This window comes from Rattus rattus, chromosome X (assembly GCF_011064425.1).
Source record: "Rattus rattus isolate New Zealand chromosome X, Rrattus_CSIRO_v1, whole genome shotgun sequence".
In the NCBI taxonomy this organism is placed as follows: Eukaryota; Metazoa; Chordata; class Mammalia; order Rodentia; family Muridae; genus Rattus; species Rattus rattus.
Window position 1 is genome coordinate 129,230,072 of NC_046172.1, and position 7,969 is coordinate 129,238,040.

Consider the following 7,969-nt stretch of genomic DNA (forward strand, 5'->3'; position numbering starts at 1 on the left):
GCATCATGTACAATCATTGCAAATTTCTTTTTGTAATAGTCATCATTTGGGATTTCCCCCTTGTTCTTGATTCACCTTGGCTGAGCAAAATGTCAAGCAAGCAAAGGCAACCTTCACCATTTATGTTTTCTTAATACGGAGCTTTACCTTGATTCATTATTCCTCCTCTATCTTTTTTGTTACAATATCATTAACATTGCATTAGTTGAAATGTCTTCTCTTGAGCCACTGTGGTTAGCATAAACTGAATTTATAAAATTATTTTGGATAACATTTTTAAAAGAAAAGAGGCTATGGAGATGACTTGGTAGGGAATTGTTTGCTATAAAAGTATGAGTGCCTCTTTCCATCTCCGGCCGCCGCAGGGAGAGTAGTCGCCTCCATGTCCGCGCATCTGCAATGGATGGTCGTTCGGAACTGCTCCAGTTTCTTGATCAAGAGGAATAAGCAGACGTACAACACGGAGCCCAATAATCTGAAGGCCCGAAACTCCTTCCGCTACAACGGGCTAATTCACCGCACGACCGTCGGAGTGGAGCCTGCGGCGGATCGCAAAGGGGGCGTGGGGGCTATGAAACGCAGATCTGGTCAGCGAAACCCTGCCACTTCCTCGTGAGGACCACCATCAACAAGAATGCTCGGGCTACCCTCAGCAGCATCAGGCACATGATCCGAAAGAACAAGTACCGCCCTGATCTGCGTATGGTGGCCATCCGCAGGGCCAGTGCCATCCTTCGAAGCCAGAAGCCTGTGGTGGTGAAGAGGAAACGGACCCGCCCCACCAAGAGCTCCTGAGCCCCACACCCCAGAAGCAATAAAGAGTCCACTGATTTGTTCGACCACCTCCAAAAAAAAAAAAAAAGTATGAGTGCCTGAGTTCACATCTCCAGGACCCATGTCAAAAAAATCTTGGCGCTCCAGTTCAGTGAGAGACCCTGTCTCCATGAGTAAGGTAAAGGGTGGTAGAGGAAGGCATCCGACATTGTCCTCTGGTCTCCACAAACACACACATGTACTCATTCACATATACACACTTGTGCATATAAAAACACACATACACAGCATACACTATATCAATCAATCTGTATAATAAAGGTGAAAGAATGTGTCATTATGTCTTGTCTGAATGAACCAGCTGCAATAAGTTTCTCTGAGACAATTAGCAGAAGTGTGTATTGGATAACATTAAAGAATTATTTTGAATATTGCCCACCAGTGTTTGTTTGTTTGTTTGTTTGTTTGTTTGTTTGTTTGTTTTTCAAGACAGGGTTTCTCTATGTAGTCCTGACTGTCATGGAACTCACTATGTAAACCAGACTGGCATCAAAGTCACAGATATCTGCCTGCCTCTGCCTTCAGAGTGTTGGGATTAAAGGCATGTGCAGGCTGTCTGATCACTTCTTAACAATTAGATATACCAGCTTTCAACACATGAGCCTCCAAAGAGCCACTTTAGCTTCCATCCATAACACTGACATTGTAATGATGTTAGTTTCACAGTTGTGACAAATGCACTATGGTAGTGTCAGAGGTTAACAATGAGGGAGGCAAGGTGCAGGTCTATGGGAGCTCATTGTGCTATCTTTGTGGTTTCTCTATCAAACTAAAATTGTTTCACATCAAGCATTCATTGTTTTAAAATACCTCTGGGAAAGAAGAGAGAATAAATAGAAAGGACAGCTAAATCAGGACAATTAAAAATGATGCTTGGCCGTAGTGGCATATGCCTTGAATCCCAGAACTTGGGAAGCAGAGGCAGGAAGAACTCTGAGTTTGAGGCCCGCCTGGTCTACAGAACAAGTTCCAAGACTGTCAGGGCTGTCTTGAAAAACAAAAACAAAACAAAAGACCGACATACCAAACAAACAAACAAACAAACAAAAACCCCAACAACAACAAGGACATAAGACATTTTACCAAATAGCTCTGTAAGTAATAAATATGTGCATAAAATGACAGTATCATTAACCATTAAGGAAAGGTAAATCAAAACTGTAATAAAGAATCATGTCACACCTCTCAGAATGGCTAACACAAAAACAGTGACAGTAGCAGATGTGGGAAGAGATGGGTGACACTTAGTCTTCCATCTATTTCTAGTAAGCATGCAAAATGGGGCAGCCACTCTGAGAAAGACTAACAAGAAATTTCTTATAAAAACAGACATGACATTGCTAGGTGGGATTTGGCACAGTGTCAGATAGCTCAGCTAGTATACATAAAACCCTGGGTTGTATCCCCAGCACTACATGCCTAAAAAAACAGTCAGCTATGAAGAAATAGTCCAAAGCCTTTGGGGTGATGAATAGTTAAACACCTTATTGCTGTGTTAGCTTAATGAATCTATGCAAATAATGAAATTGCATAGAGCACACTCAAGAGAGTTCCTGAATGACAGAAGAGTCTTGGAGTGGTTCCCAAATAGTCTAATACTGTGTTACCAGATGCTCATGCTGGTCAACTTCAGGGAGGAGTCCCCAGTGCTCTCAATGTTCCTCCAATGAATTAAGACCTGAAATCCCAGAACTTAGGAGATAGGCAGAAAGGTCACTGCGCATTCCAGGCCAGCATAGTGAGGTCCAGAGCTACATAGTGAGACTCTGCTTAAAAAACAAAACAAAATTTAAAAAACCAAAATTTTTTTGAAAAAAATATTCCAGAGAGAAGACCACATTTATGAAAAATATGAGCAAATCATTGAAAACCATTGACTCTACCTGATTGATCCATGGGCCTTCATTAACTATTCTTTACTTTTGTTTATGTTTGACCTTTTCCATGATAAACTGTTTTCTTAAGAGTCACTGCTAAACAAATGTCTGTTGAATAAGTGAAGGATTAATGAATAACCGTAGTCCAAACCTGTCCTTCCATAGATAATGGAAGGATGTAGAGGGGAGGTACTACTCAAGGTCACACAGAATACTCAAGGTTCCTGATTGTCACTGCCGATCTTCTAAAATGTAGATCTTAAATTTTACACATGTGGTACTTTCTTTTTTTGAAAATAAAATTGTCTATTACCTGAAGGGTTCTAAAATAGGAGAAGAGTAGGCCTTCCCAGGAGAAGAACGGAGACACCCAGGATGTTAGCTGCACTCTGAGTAGGGGCAGATAGGCCACTTGGAGCAGGTCAGAGGCTGTAGTGAGATTTACTCCAGGATGAAATCACTAGAAAGCCTGGTGTATTTGAATGTCTTAAGAACATTTACACACCCGGAGGAGAGTATAGGGTTGAATTAGCGATAAGTGCGTGGGAAGCTAAGCAAACAGCAGCCCAAAGGCCAATGATTAACTCCTGGGAAAACAGAATGCTGTTCAGGGAGAGAAAGCGCCTGGTTTACATGACTCACCTGTGAGTGGCATTTACAGGGCTGCATAATTTTCAAGAAAGGGAAAGCAAAAGCTTTTTCATAAAGAAGGACCTTGGGGTGGAGGGTACACTCTACCTCTCAATGGAGCCACTGTGAGCAAAAGCTAGGGTCCAGGCTGAGGGGTAACCACGCAGAGGCCCTGGTGGAACATATGGCTGGGCCCATTGCTCTGCACACTAGATTTACCTGCTTTTTCCCTCAGAAAAGGCACCAGAACCTCTGCCTCTGCCTCTGGCTGGCTCACTCACATTTTAGAATTGCTTTCCAGTGCCTGGCCATTCAGTCATCCTGAGGAACATCTCAAATCTCAGACACTAACCGTAGATGTTCCCAGTCACAAACATACCCTGTCCACTCTGAGATGGGGACTCTTGCTTAGCCTTTGCTGCCACATGCTAAGTGACATAGAGAAAGGCTATTTGGCTTTTTAGACAGTGTAGGCAATGCTGTAAGTTTTGTGCCTATGGTGACCCAGCAAGAAGGGAGAGATCTTCATTGTGGGGCCTAGTCTCTTCATGATTCAACTAGAATCAGCCACAAATCAACAGCCCACAAAGTTGTTCTAAGAGCTGCAGTCCCTATACTGTATGTGTGAAACACACAGTGGTAGAAGCAGTAGCCCCTAAAAAACCTGTTCATGTCCTGGAGTCTGTGGGTATGGCCAGATGGAGACAAAGGGGCTGGAGCCATGGCTCAGAGGTTAAAAGCACTACCTGCTTTTCTAAAGTACCCATTTCCATTTTAGCACCCACATAGTAGCTCATAACCAGCTAAAACTCTAGTTATAGAGGATCTAACACCCTCTTCTGGCATCCTTGGTATGTAGACATATCTGTAGGCAGAGCATTTATGCAGACTCTTTTAAAGTTGGTAACTGGGCACAGTGGCACACACCTTAATTCCAAGACTCAAGAGACAGAAGCAGGTAGATCTCTGTAGGTTGATGACTAGCCTGGTGTACAAAGGGAGTTCCAGGTCAACCAGGGATACACAGTGAGACCCTGGCTCAAAATAGTAAGAAAGTCTTTGCAAGTGTGATTAAACGCAAGGCATTAAAGTGGTATTCTCCAGGTGGGCTTAAATTCAATGGCAGGTATGCTCATAAGAAACAGAAGGAAGATAGAAGAAAAAGCCCACATGAAGGATGCAGAAATTGGGGTGGTTGGGGCCACAAGCCAAAGACTGCCTAGAACCTCCCAGGAGCTGACAGAGAGAGGAAAATTTCCCCTCTAGTACCTGAAAAGGTAGCATAGCCTTATCTATACCTTAACTTCAGACCTGTGACCTTCATCCCAAAGGGGACCATATTGTGACAGCTGTCCAAGGACACCTGTCTAATGGGAAGGACAGAAAGAGTGGGAACAGCTCTGGGGTCATGATTTGTGGGCCATTAACCACAGTCAACTCCACCCAGTGGTCTCTGGCCAAGCAGCACAGGCCCTTACAGAGCTGATCCATCCTCCAGGAGCAACTGAATTAGAGAACAATCCCTCCAAATATCCCTTGGTGGGAGCATCTGGTATTATTTTATTTCACATAGACCTTCTTTAGTCACTATAGCCAAGCCAGGCTACAGAGAAAGGGTCCAAAAATAGAGACAGGGTTTGCCCTTCATTCTCCACCAGTCTACTCACATGCTAACTCTCCAGACAGACTTCAGAAAGAACTATCTCCACACACTGACCCCACTGCTTCAGTGCTTTCTCAATAGTTTCTCATTGTCTGACTCATTCCACACCCTATGACCTTCACTTATTCCTTTATCTGCTGTGATCCTCCTCCAGGATTGGTGAAGCTTAAGCTCCCTGATCCCTAACTTTGACTAGGAAAGGCCCAGTAGCCTGCTTCTGTCCTTTGAGTTGTCCTTGGAGTAAAGACAGAAGGATGGCAGCATTTAATGCAAAACCAAGAGAGACCCATATATGAAACTGGAGAAATGAGAAGATGGGAAGGCCATGGTTAAGCCAAGGTGCTGTTGAGTGAAGGGCTCCCATACACCAGAGTGACATTTAGCCAGATCCTCAAATCAATTCCTTGGGGAGTGAGTAGCCAGGGAGAAGCCAGAACTTCTAGTCTGTGGGATGGCCTCCAGGTGTGCCAGCAGTGCCATCTAGGGCCTGTTGGATGCCAAGTGAATAGGAAGTTGGCAAACCAGGAGCCTTCTGCCCCCATGCTGTCTCAGAGGGGTTTAGTGGCTGCTTGGGCCCAACTGTATGTGGACTATAGATAGCTTGCCTTTTGCAGCAGTGTATGGCTCCTGTACTCAAGTGTTGATACTGTGGCATCAAGCCCTTGATTTTGCTAGGGTTTTTATTACAACACCTGGTATAACACCAAGCATATGAGAGGCCTTTGTGTTTGCTAGCTGAATGAGAGAGTAAACAACTGAAAAAGCCTATACTCACTGTAAAAGCAGAGAGTCAGCCCAACAGTGCAGCATTGTCACTGAGGTCTACTGTACCTCAATCCCTTTGAAGGGTAGCCAAAGGGAGAGGGTGATGGCACATGGGAACAAAGGACCACCCAGTTAATAACAAGCATCCTGATGCTCAAATATCCCTAAGGTCAGATACCATGGGTCCCCATGGGGCACAGGACTGTCCTCTAATAATCCTCCCTGTGCATGGAGAATATATGCAAAGATTAAGGTTGCCCCTGAACAGCTGGGAAAGGAGAAATGGAAGAGCAGGGGTAAGGTCACAGTCTCCTCCTGGTGGCCTTTGCTGCAGATTGCTACCCAGTATGTCTGCTGTTCCCCAAATCAGTTCTTCACTTCCCAAGGCTGGCCTCAGACAGCTGGAAAATGTTGCAGTGCAGGGAACTGGTGCTGTCCCGGGCTAGCTATAGGAGCCACATGGGCTGGAGCACATAGGAGGGTAATGGGTCCTGTGTCTCATCTTGTTCCACTGGAGTTCTAGGGACACAGGCATTCTCATATATGCACCTACTTGAAAAAAGAGGTCTTGGGAGGATAAATTCCAATGTTAAGGATAGAATCATGGCACATGATATTAAAAAAGGTTCCCACATCCACCCTACTCTGAGAGCTAAGAGTGCTCATGGCCCAACATTTTCTCCCAACCCTGGCTTCTAGGAACTGAGCTGTATGTTTCCTTATAAAGCTGAGCAGGGTCTTCTGTCTTTAGATGGCCTTGAGATCAGGCAGGGTCCAGGGCAAGGAGACCTCTGCAAGCCTGTGATCCTAGGATAAGGCTGTCCTATGTCCCATGCCTGGAGGAACAGTTAGGACCCCCCACCCCACCCCCACCAAAATGCTCCTGGTAGTGTAGAGTGGAGACTGGAGGGGGACAAAGGCAAGCATGGCTTTGGAGCCCCTTTCCTGGAACAGGCTGGGAGGACCCCAGGGACCCTCAGCTGTGGGTTTCAATGAAAAGATGCCTGCTCACTGGGACTGCTGGACAGGTGTACCCAGGTCTGCGCCCCAGAGTAATGTGAGCACCCCTTACTCCCAGTATCTGTGAATGTGGCCACACACAAGAGACAGATCTTTGAGGATGTTGTCCCCTTAAAGATGGAGAGACACTATCACCCTGATGATCCAGGTGGCTCCAAGTCCAGTGACAGAGGTCCAGAGACACACAGAAGGAAACGGCAAGGTGGTAGGGGTGTGTGGCCACAGCCAAGGGACAGCTGGAACTGCTAGAAGAGGTGGGAAGGGTCCTCCCTCAGCCCCTCTAAAGGATGTCACTGACTTTAGACTCTAGAGCTCTAGAGCTGTGGGAATCAGGTCCCTTCCAGGCTCTGCTCATCTGCTGTGGCCACCCCAAGATGCTACTCATCCCTGAGGCGATCAGGGGACCTTAAAGTATTTTAAGGACAGTTTGATCTGGGGGCCGGTGCTCTTTGTGCCCACAACTGTTAGGGTCACTAAACTGGTGTGGAGACCGCCTTGGCAGTGCCCCTCCCTTTGGCTTTGGCCATTCCAAGGAGCCTGGGCAGCCATTCTGGTTTATTATATTACAAGTGAGTCATGAAGTCCAGCCTCCATTTCAGAGAGCAGAATTAAGAGACAGCTCGTGAAACTTGTGTGAGTTCTCTCCTACTAGGTATATTCCAGATACCAAACTCAGGTCATCAGGCTTGTCAGAAAGCATCTAAACTTGCTGAGTCATCTTGTTGGCCCTAAAATAATACTTTTGATTTTCTTTTCTTTTTTTTTTTTTTTTCGGAGCTGGGGACCGAACCCAGGGCCTTTCGCTTGCTAGGCAAGTGCTCTACCATTGAGCTAAATCTCCAGCCCCTAAAATAATACTTTTAGACACATGCGAAGCTTCTGTTTTAGGTGCCATGAGTTATTTAAATAAATAATACTTGAAGCCAATGCATTAGTTATGTTTTTGTTGCTGTGTGTTTGGTTTGAATAAAAATGTTTTGTATATTTGAATCTCGTAGTCATCAGGGAAGGATTTTCTGAGTAGATCGGCCTTTTTGGGAAGAAATGTGTCACTGGGTGTGGGCCTTGAGGTTTCAAAAGCTCAAGCCAGGCCCAATCTCACTCTCTTCCTGCTGCCTGTGGATCTGGATATAGAATGCTCAGCTATCTCTCCAGCACCATGCCTACCTGCATGCCACCT

General features: G+C 45.4%; 1 pseudogene; it reads left to right on the forward strand.

Moving 5' to 3' along the window:
* The first annotated feature begins 356 nt into the window (after positions 1-356).
* LOC116888598 lies at positions 357-842 on the forward strand (annotated as a pseudogene).
* Positions 843-7,969: the final 7,127 nt, after the last annotated feature.